General features: G+C 39.1%; 1 pseudogene; it reads right to left on the bottom strand.

Annotated features, from left to right (window-relative positions):
• Nucleotides 1-7,820: 7,820 nt before the first annotated feature.
• LOC147890781 (uncharacterized) lies at nucleotides 7,821-8,720 on the bottom strand (annotated as a pseudogene).
• Between the last annotated feature and the right edge of the window lie 2,764 nt (nucleotides 8,721-11,484).

Here is an 11,484-nt window from a genome sequence, read left to right as displayed (position 1 = left end):
CTCTCTCTCCCTCTCTCTCTCTCTCTCTCTCTCTCTCTTTCTCCCTCCCTCCCTCCCTCCCTCCCTCCCTCCCCCCCCCCTCTCTCTCTCTCTCTCTCTCGGTTGCCTCCTCATATACATTCCTTCAACCTGTGGATTGGGTTTCTTTCCCCATGAGTTTTGGGTGGCAACGGTAAACCAGAACTCAAAGTACCTCTAGGACCAAGGTACAAGAGCGAGCTCTTTTCTTTGTCAATCTCTCTCTTTGAATCTATGCTTGCGCAAAACGGTGTGTTTATCAAAATGTTGCAGACTAGAATATAACTTTTGCAAGTTTTTCGGTGGTATGACAAACCATTGATAGGACCTCACTCTTTGAGAAGCTTTCTTAATCAAAATATCAAGGAGCAAGGTACAACAACGAGCTCTTTGTTTTTTCAATCTCTCTTTTTGAGATTTAACATGTGAAAGTGTTAAGTTGGATAATATTCTTTTAGTTTTTGGTGAACAAGAGTGTATTTATAAAGATGCTGCAAAATGGAATGTAACTTTTGAAAGTTTTTCATGGGGATGACAACACAATGACTAGTCTTAGTTTTTCAGGAAGCTTTATTGATCATAATATTGAAGCGCAAGGTATGAGAACAATGTCATTGCTTTATCAATCTCTCTCGTTGATAATATTCTTAAGTTTTGAATAAGAAGATCATGCTTATGCAAGACTAGAGTATAATCCGTGCTCTTTGATATGTCCATTGAGTTTTCGGTGTTCGAGTAAAAGTTTGGATACTAGTCTCAATGGCATGCATCGATAATCAAAACTCTTCTTGTGCCGAACGTCATGTTGATCAGACTGTCAAGGACGAAGCTATAGACGTGAGATCCCTCACTCATTGACCTCTTTCCTCTATATCTTCCATTGATGTTGCCAACAAGGTTACACTAGATGGCTCCTGGCAAAGACTGACTGTATCAATGGGTGCTGATGAAACCAAATGGAAGGAAGAAGCCACGTTCATGTAATCTCTTTTTGGCATCTTGGAAGGGTAGGGTGAAAGGTTTTAGAACCAACGAGGGGATGAAATTAATAAAGGAAATATTGGTTCAACGTGTGTTGCATGCATAGAGAGCTTGTGTTGTGAGAGAATTATCCAACTTATCTTCCACAACACAGGCCAAATTGTAAGTGACTTCATTGAAAATTTTTTTCATAATCTGAGAACTTCCTGAACCTCATTGTCTTTATTTTTATTTTTAGATATATATCCTTCATCTTATGAGCAGTGGCAACCTACCGAATTCATTTTAGAATTCATGGATGTGTTACATGGGTCCATAGGAGAGTTGCAATATCAAGGTAGATTGGCAGCACAGTTATCTCACTCAGGAGTCTTTTTCTATGATTATTTTTACCAACTATTGTGGATAAAGCCAACACCCATGGTGTGCTAAAGAAACTAGCTCTTCCAGTATGGAATAACATTGATTGGCCAATTCCTCATGGTGCTGTAATAGAGTCATATAGAGTCAGGTTGTTTTCAGAAGTACAACGATTCTTATGGCCAGGGATTTCTAGTAGAGTCAATAAAATAACTATTTGCATGCCAATAACAACCTTTGTAGATCTATTCAATAAAATTTCTATCAAGATTTGCAAAACGATGCTCACTTATAATGCAAATGGTGCTGAAATAATTCCTGACTTCTTGGATTATGGTTGGGACATGATAACATCCAACCAAGTATACTGTGAGATTGTGCACAACTCCATTAAACTTAAGTACTTGATTGCCACTCAAATTTTCATATTAACATTTTACTATAAATGCAGTAGAATGATTGGGAACCAATTGGTTCCAATGGATCAAGATTTGAACTCTTTTGGTCTTGAGAATGAAGCACTGGTTATCACCATTAACGAGAATGAAAATTTATTGGGAATTATATCACTTAGGCAATGTTGCACACTCGCTCAATTATGTCAAGACATTCAGGTGGAGACAGAGGGTAGTGTTGCAGAAAGATTCTCATTCATTCTGAATAACAAGAAGATAAACAAAGAGATGAATATGACTCAATGTTTTTTATTTATTCCTGAATGAATCATTGATTAACACTACATGTTGCCAGGTATTGGAGCGAAGGGAAAGAAGAATTCTATGTAGAGATATCCCAAATGGAATTATTGAGATAATTCAAAATTCATGATTACAGGTACGAAATGATTATTTTCATAGTATACAATTGTGAGGCAACAGATAAACATTATACATTATATTATCAAACAAACTGATGATTCTCAGACAATCGATGTCGTTGAGGTGATGGTGGATGCTATGATTCGCAGATAATTAGTGCGGTTCAAATGATAGTGGATGATCCTATGAAGAAGGTTGACCAAGGAGCTTCTGTTGTGCCTTTTCCTCGTACACCACCTTCTCTTCCATGTTTTGATCTCGCATGTGGTCTAGTAGTTGAACCTTTCTAGGCTCATATTGTCGGAATCAGAGAAGTTCTACTAGCTGTAAAGTTATAGCCATAATCAACATTGTAACTATATTTTTTATTATTTAAAAAAACGATGGAGAATCAGTTTCTTTGGTATTGTAACAATTTGTCATTCAAAGTTTGTAATAGATACATCCATATTCATGAGCCAAGTCTCTCTCTCTCTCTCTCTCTCTCTCTCTCTCTCTCTCTCTCTCTCTCTCTCTCTCGCTCTATGGATTATAAACTAGAATCTCGTATATAGATGAATTTCATTAAACGTCATTATGCATTACAAACTTCCAAGAGTCAATTTGTCTCAACTCAACTGGGAGGCTCTAAATTTTGTAAAGGATTCTCAGGTCTAACATCGATAAATGGATGGGGAAGGGGCTCACGACCCTCAGGTCCAGGCTCAGTGGTTTGAGGGGCTGGATGAGGGGCCTCATGTCCAAGTTTAGTAGATTGTGGAGGCATCTAAGGTTGGGCCTCAGGGTCCTGTTGACAAAGTGAGGATCCTACTCTTCTAGTCTCTAAGACAACATCCTAATACAACACTAATCTACGGAGGATGCAACCTAAGTGCAAGCATAATGAAGAGAGTGCTCATGACATGTATCTCAAGTCAATTAGGTTCCAAGATAGATTAACTTGGACTCATAAAGAGAATCTTGAGATAGTGCAAAGTGCTTGATTGATATTCCTTCAAATGAACCTCCCTTTTATAGGTGAGGGTACTTACATCCATTTTGCTTGCTCACATGTGGGATATCTCCTCCATGCCATGTGGCAGCTTACCCTTTGCTCATACCTTTGCTCTACAAGTGCTCATGGCACCACAACTCTCAACACCTCCCCTTGGTGCCATAATCCTTTGGCTACTACAAGGTGGTCAGATGTGAGTTACATTCCATCACCTCCCCTTAGTGCTTGCATTGCTACTTAAGGTGGTCAAGTGTGGTTTTTACATGTCAATACCTCCCCTGGGTGCTTTCATAGCTACTCTCAGGTGGTCAGGCTTGATTTACAAAAGATAGGCAAGGTTGGCAAGGTTTTTTTGTTTCTCAATACATTCCATTGATGTCACCTTTTGGCTCATGGCTTGATGATGACTCCGCGTAGTTGACTTGTTGATTCTTCAATCTGCAATCTTCTTCCTTGTGTCCGAGCTTCTTGCAATGGTGACACTTTGGTTTGTTCTTCAATCTGCAGTCACTTTGATAGTGACCCATCCTTCCGCAATGGTAGCATTTCACTGATGTTTTACTGAATAGTGCTTGTTCTTCATTATAGCTGTTGTATGTTGATGTCGATGTTGATGTTGATGTCGATGCCTTTAACTCTCTTTCTTTTTCGAGAAGAGAGGATACACATTCTTCAAACTTTGGATCTGGCAAATTCTTCAAAGTGGTTGTCAATGCACTATACTCTGCAGGCATGCTTTTAAGGAGAATTGCAAGTGCATCTTTCTCTCCTACTTTTGCATTTATGCCCTCTAGTTGAGTCATAATGCTTTTGATTTTGTTGACAAATTGTGCCATGGATTCATTGAAGCCCATGTGCATACCATAGAATTCAATTTTAAGATGGATTTCTTGGTTTTTGGCTTTTGCACCAAACACTGTGTTCAACTCATCCCATGCATCCTTGGCATGATCCTTAGAGTCTATATGATGAATTATGTTTGGACCTAAGTGCAATCCAATGAGTGATAGTGCTGCTTCATCTTGTTCCTTCCAAGCATCATTTTGTGCAATGGGTATGTCTTCTTTTACAATCTTCCAAAGCTTTTGGTGCATCAGGAGATATCTCATTTGTGTAGACCATGTGTGAAATCCATCCCCGGTGAACTTCTCAACAGTTGGAGTGCGGATTGCCATTGCAAAGGTCTTACCAGTTTGATGATACTTTCAAATCTGGCAGTGTCTAATTGCATACAGAAAATCTGAGTCGACAGGTGCGTAGAGCTCGAAAAGACGATCACTTCTCCTTTTTAGAGCGTGTGCAAATTCTTCCTGAATTGCAAGTTATGGCTTGTTGAAGCTTTTGTGAAGAAGAGGGGCCTTTGATGATGTGGCACAGGGATTCACATGCTGAATTCCAAACTGTGCTTAACAAGAGGCTGAGCTTAGAAGGCACTGTGGTGACGTGGCACTTTTAACTAACCCCAGTTTAGTTAACTCACAGTTACTCAAACTGTACCAAGGTTCAACTAACCCAAACAGTTAACTTAACCATAGTTAAATTTTATCTGCCACGTGGCATTTTGTGGTGAGACCTTGGAGAAGGATGAAAGAGAAGCGTTGAGCTTACTGCGACGATGGCGATGACGGCCGACGGAGAAGCTTCGGCTGCTGGAGGTTTGTCGCGGGCGTCGCAATGGGAAGAAGATGAGCTTGGAGAATGCGTATTCAGTCGCTAGTGAAAGGGGAGATGTAGGAGTGCTTGGGCGCTGTTGGAGCAGCTCGGCCGTGGGTGTTGCAGGAGTTTCCTGTCCGTGAAGCTGCAGGAAGGAGGTGGTTAGTCACAGGTGCTTTAAGGAGGCCATCTGTGAGGTCGTGCAAGTGCAGCTTGCTGGAGAGCCGTGGTGGCTGTGCCTTCAGATGGCCATTGCTCGTAGATGGAGTAGCAATCGGTCGTGAGCTTTGGAGAGCTCCAAGGAGCCGTTGCGATAGACGAGACGGCCAACTGGCTGGCTGGAGCCTGCTGTAGTATGGGCTGCGAACTCTCTTCTTCCAAGTCTACTTGCCAATAGAGGAGCAAGCCTTTCTCATAGCCCGAGTTGGCCCTGCAAGGTTGGAGAGGTCGCTTGCTTTGTCTCTTAGGAATCTCTCAAGAAAAGATTTCCTCTAAGAAATATCACAAAACTTCTTCGTATCTTTCCTTTCTCACTCGAAGTACAAAGGAAGAAGAACACTCTCTCTCACCATACATCTCTCAAGAACGGAATTCTCTCGCGGAAAGAACACTCAAGAAAAAACATGAGAAAACAGGGTGTGCCTACAACTAATCAAGGAGAGCTAGACCTAAGCTCTGATACCATGACAAAGTGAGGATCCTACTCTTCTAGTCTCTAAGACAACATCCTAATACAACACTAATCTACGGAGGATGCAACCTAAGTGCAAGCATAATGAAGAGAGTGCTCATGACATGTATCTCAAGTCAATTAGGTTCCAAGATAGATTAACTTGGACTCATAAAGAGAATCTTGAGATAGTGCAAAGTGCTTGATTGATATTCCTTCAAATGAACCTCCCTTTTATAGGTGAGGGTACTTACATCCATTTTGCTTGCTCACATGTGGGATATCTCCTCCATGCCATGTGGCAGCTTACCCTTTGCTCATACCTTTGCTCTACAAGTGCTCATGGCACCACAACTCTCAACACCTGTAGTCCTGTCAAAGGGTCCTCATCCTACTCTGGAGTGAGGTCCTCCATCAATTTTGAGCTCTGTCCCTCATCTAATTTCTTAGAGCTTTCCTCCTCCATGCTTTTCTCTTGTGGTAATGAGAAGGGGTATTGAAGGAGATCTACGATCATACTAGCTTTGAAGTTTAACACAAATTCATCATCATAGCTTTGTTATGTCATCTGCAGAAATGCAAACAAAGATTTAGTTTCAAAATCTGTGTTATATTTATGTTATGTATAAATTTTAAATGCATCAATAATGGTACTTACGAGACCCATTGTATCTCCTGACAAATAAGCCTCCAAAATGTACTTGGTGTTTATAAGGACCCTCCATCCACAAGAGTGGGTATCATACTGTTGTGGTGTCTATGAACCATCCAGTCGCTTGTAAGCATAAAATTATTCTAATTAATTTTAAAAAAGTACTGAGAGGGCAAAGGATTTTATGTCTTACATCCAAGTGCAGTGGTTCAATTGCTCCCAACTTAGATGAATTTTTTCGTAGAAATCGATTGCAAAAGATAGTCTATTTAGACCACTGCAAGTTGCATATGTGAGTGTGAATAACTTTCTACAAAATAAATAATTTGTTATTTTACAAAATTGTGATACTTATTTTATGCATTGCAAATTCACTTACAGATCGATCTCTGGAAAAGTATGTGTAACTGAATTGAAGTAGAAGCATCATTTGATGGCAGATGTATTATAGCTAAACTCCAATGTCGATTTCAAATTTCATTTGACAAATGCGATAAAGATTAGCATTTGTGGATTGAAAATAACAATCTAGCTCCTTATACAATGTGATTACTAATCACTTACTCTGAATGGTAAGGGATGACAATTAGGGTCACTGATTCAAAATTGCAAAATGTGAACCACTTTGCAAGCTAGTCCACTGGCTCCCTAGGATCTCTCATTTTAAAGGAGATAGCTGGGTCCACAATATGAACCATATCTTGAATCTCCTCATGTAAATTTTTTTTTAGTAAGCTGTAAATCAACAGAGGAATTCAGAATAGTGTTCAAAGTAAGTCGTTGTCTAAATCAATATATAAAAAGAAAAACCTACTTGAATCCTGCAAGGATAACTGTATTGGTAACTTGTCCTACTCTGTCTCTGATTTCTTTGAGACAATCTTCTAATATTAGGATAAACTCTTTTTATTGAGTCACATCTGCAAAACTTATCCTTACAGCAGGTCCCAGTGTATTTAGATGCTCGAGAACATGTAGCGCTAGCTTTGCAGTATCTAGATTAGTGGACGAGGTACGAAGATGCTTGGTATCCTTATATTTCATCCTTTGCACCTCCTCGAATGTTGTTTTTGCTCTTGTTTTTATTCCATGAGTCACTTGAGTGAATTCCCCTATAGCCACCTCATCTTGTTTTGGCGTTCGAGCAAGTGGTATAAGCAAAATGTCTCTCATCTTCATGTTTGTCATATCTGTAGCCTTTAGGAGTTTGTCATATCTCCATCTCACCATCTTTAAAGTGGTGATATCTATAGCCATGATTGTCACCCTATGGCTATGGCCTATAAGAAGAAATGTATCCTGAAAAAACTCTATGAAAAAGTCCTTGGCAACCACTTGCAATGCCCAAATAGTTGTTCTTTGGCACCGGTATCCAAGGCCCACAAAGTTCATATCATCACAAACTTCTCTAAGAAGGTCCTATGGGAGCCAAGAAAGGGGACTAAGATAGTTGTCTTCCCTTGCATAGTACATGAACAAGATGTCGTGTGCTAAGATTCTGATATACTACAGACAATTAAATAATGATGGAGAGACATATTAAAGGCAAGTTTAACTTTTGACAATGAAACTTTTTTCTGGATTTGCAACCTTCAAAGTATGCCTCTAAAAAACAATTGAAATACTTCTTTGAGACTATTTGCCTTATGTGCTCCTCGAAAATGCTGTGTTATGTCAGAAAAAAGCATTTCTTGTTGTGTAATGAGACTTTTCCATTCTTTGTGTTGACCATATTGTAAGGGATCCATACTTTTTAACAAAATATGGAAGGTGGCTGTAAAGAATATGCTGCAATCACAGAAAATATTAAGTCAAAATTTTGTAAACCATGTTTGAAAGTACAAACTATGCATACAAAACAAATTGATTTAACTTACCATGTAGTGTGTTATATTGCATCTTGTCCATGCTTGTTTCATAGATTTTCCAAATGTTTTTAGCTCCTCTTCTAACACAAGATGATCGCTCTTGGTCCATGTCTTTTTATCACAAAGTTGGAAAAGCTTGTCTAAGGATTTCCATACCTTCCCTCTGCTTTAACATTTCGAGCGACACCATTTGCCATATCATCTTTAACTACATTATGCACATGCTTCCAAAGGCTGTATCTCACCCTGGAAACATAAATTGATTGTCTACCAAGTTTCCCTTCTCTTTGTGGTTTTGATAAAAATCTTCTTTCTTTGACTCCACCAATTGATGGTTTGATAGGAACATCCTTTCCATTTGAGGACTTCTTGATATCTGTTATGATATGAACATCTCCTCCATGGAGACCCATGTCTGATAATACTTTTTCTAATGCAGCAATTGCTTTCTTCCTTCTTTTTTTGGTCGAAGTTTCCAAGCAAATCCAATATACAAAAAGACCAACTTTTTGCTGATTTTACATAAAGCATGAAATGTGCATATATGTACATTGCATAAAGGAATATCAAGAACTGCTTTGAATTCAGGATAAATCTTGTCCCTATTAGGATCTTTTCTCCACCATTTAAGATCCATGACATGGGCTGGCTCCTTGCAGTAAAGGCATGGAGATTTTGAATTACCTCCTTTGCTTATGTTGAACATACATTTGATGGTCTTGAGGTCCCCTGCCATATGCCAATCAACTTGGAAATCACCCTTGCCTTCAACATGAAGTTGCCCTCCTTGAACCTGGTTTTTTATGACTTCTAGTATTTTGGTATGGTGAAACACCCAAAACAAGGTTTGGTGGTCCTCTATCTTTACCTACCATTAGGAAGAAACTATATTGAAGCATCTAGATCTAATAAATGAAATCAAATAGCAATATATTTGAAAAATGAAAGTTGATGCTTACCTCAAATGCTCCCAACCACCAAATATGTTTCTCAGATTGTACACTAAAATGCTTTGAGTTTTCTCTAGTGATTGATGTATCAAGTGCCCTATTCATAAGTGTGATGGTCACTCTTTCAATCTTTTTCTCTTTCACAATTTCACATTCATCCAACTTTATGACAAATACAAGGCCATCCTTGACACTCTTCAAATGTGATTCCATAGAATTCAACCATTCTTTTTTGTAATTGTTCAAGATCAACAAAAATATTATTCCAAGGATTATATATAGTGGTCCCCTTACTACCTTCAAATACATCCTCAATATGCAACCACTGACCAATAAAATCATCTACTTGTTCATTGAGTGAAGCTCTTAAATTTCAAACTTCTATAGGATTTGGAAGAAGCACTTTTCCTTTTGGGGCTCCAAAAATTTCCTATAAACCGGCTGCGTAAATAAGAGTTAACAAAGGAAGATTTACATAGCCACATTGCAAATAGTAAACGCTTTAAACAATCTCACCTTGCTACTTGTACTCGATGCTTGCACCCTCCACTTCCTGCTTTCAATTTTGCAAGGTTGCGAGCTTTTCTTCTTGTAAGCCTATCTCCCAAAGGGGTTGCTTTCGATCTTGCTTTACGTAAGTTCTCCCTCGTCTTTGTATGTTCTTCAATTTCATTATGTAATTGCTCTTTCAATCTAGAGCTTTTGGCTACCTATTGTATTTTTGTGTTCTCCTCTTGCTCATATAAAGACTTATACATGTGCATAACTTGATACTGAGCCGTGATGTACCCATGCATACCTTTTGTTCCGTCGCCCACAAATTTCAGCAATGTTGTTGGATTTGAGAATGGTGGTGTCGAACTTTGAATAAGATATTTTGGATAAATCTTCCCATCACACCATAAGTCGATATGTTGTAAACCTTCTCTCATGTTTTCTCTTTGCATGGCACTGACGTGTTGTCATTTGGAAGAGGCGCATATTCTTCAACTAATATTATGAAGATGGTGTTGCCGTCTCTCGTTGGCTTGTTCTGTAGAGTTGGAGTTCGGTGTTGCCATTTTGAGTGCAGTGTTTTTCCATTGCTTCGCGATTTCATTACTCTTTCATAAGGTAAATACTCTTGAAGGTGGTAAAATTTGAAAAACAAGCATGTGGCGAGATTAGTTATGGTGTTCTGATAGAGAAGCTTAACGAACATGGAGATGGCTAGAAAATGATTCAAAGACGTGGCTTTTGTAAGAGCATTGAATGATAATGTTCATGAGATATGGGAGTGAATATAGAAGAATATCTTTATTCTTTTCCTCTGTCATCCTCTGACATGTTTACAGTACTTATGAAAATTTTAAGGAGGATTTTATTACTTTCCTATATTTCGGACTCACAAAAAAAGAAGAAATTATGGATTTCTCTCAGGGCCCCAAAATGAGCTTCCTTTTTTCGTAATGGGCATGGCCCCCATCTTTTATTGAAATCCACTCGAGGGCCAATGTCCTCAACGAGGTGTTTGTAGATAACCTTTGCATAAATTTTCCTAAGTTGTACATTCCCCATGTACCAGTGAAGCAATCTTCTCTCCCCTGCTAGAATGCAATTGGAAGGCCAATGATCATCACACAGCCTTAATACCGCATGTAGAAAAGCTCTTTCATGGCCCTCATCGGTAGCCAATGATGCATAATCTTCCAAAGGATGAAAGAGAATTAGCCTATTCGACATCCCTTCTAGATATCCTTCAACCGCTTATCCCACTAGGTCCGCGAGCGACGCAACCCTATTTTTTATTGAAATCCACCAGAGGGCTATTGTCCTCTCAATGAGGTGTCTGTAGATACCCTTTGCATAAATTTTCCTAAGCTGTACATTCCCCATGTACAATGAAGCAATCTTCTCTCCCTTGCTAGAATGCAATTGGAAGGCTAATGATCATTACACAGCCTTAATACCGCATGTAGAAAAGTTGTTTCATTGACTATAAGCAAAAATAGACCGCTAATGCCCCCTAAAGGCATCCAGGTTATGAAAATCCCATATTTGTTACTATCTATGTAGGCCTTTCTTAAAGATACTCCTAGCACTATGTATATTCATCCAAGCCAGAATTTACCATTATAGCAAATAGCCTTGCTCTACCACAAACTTTCCCCCAACCCAACATCCCCCCTCAACCCTCCTTGGCTTTTCCACAAGCAATTACCAATAACTACATTCAAGGCATTAACCAGTGCATGAATCATTTCAGATCCATGAAATAATACTGGGAAGTTAGAGAACAACCTCTTATACCACATCAATCCCCTCCAAACCCCTACTTTGCACTATCAGCCATTCTCAATAAACCACTGAACTATCTCCACTCAGGGCATGACAAAATATGAAGAGAGGAGAGGAGAAGAGGGAAGATGAGGAGAGAGGGCATAGCTAGAGAGCACACCACAAATGACTAATTGTACATAAGATTTAGTTGAAAATGTAGAATATATACAAACCCATTTAAGGTTAGGGTTAGGGTCAGGG

This window comes from Dipteris shenzhenensis, chromosome 18 (genome assembly GCF_047967505.1).
Source record: "Dipteris shenzhenensis isolate YYH24624 ecotype China chromosome 18, Dip_SZ_1.0, whole genome shotgun sequence".
In the NCBI taxonomy this organism is placed as follows: domain Eukaryota; kingdom Viridiplantae; phylum Streptophyta; class Polypodiopsida; order Gleicheniales; family Dipteridaceae; genus Dipteris; species Dipteris shenzhenensis.
The sequence above is the reverse complement of the archived record's forward strand: the minus strand, read 5'-3'. Positions and strand labels throughout refer to the sequence as shown.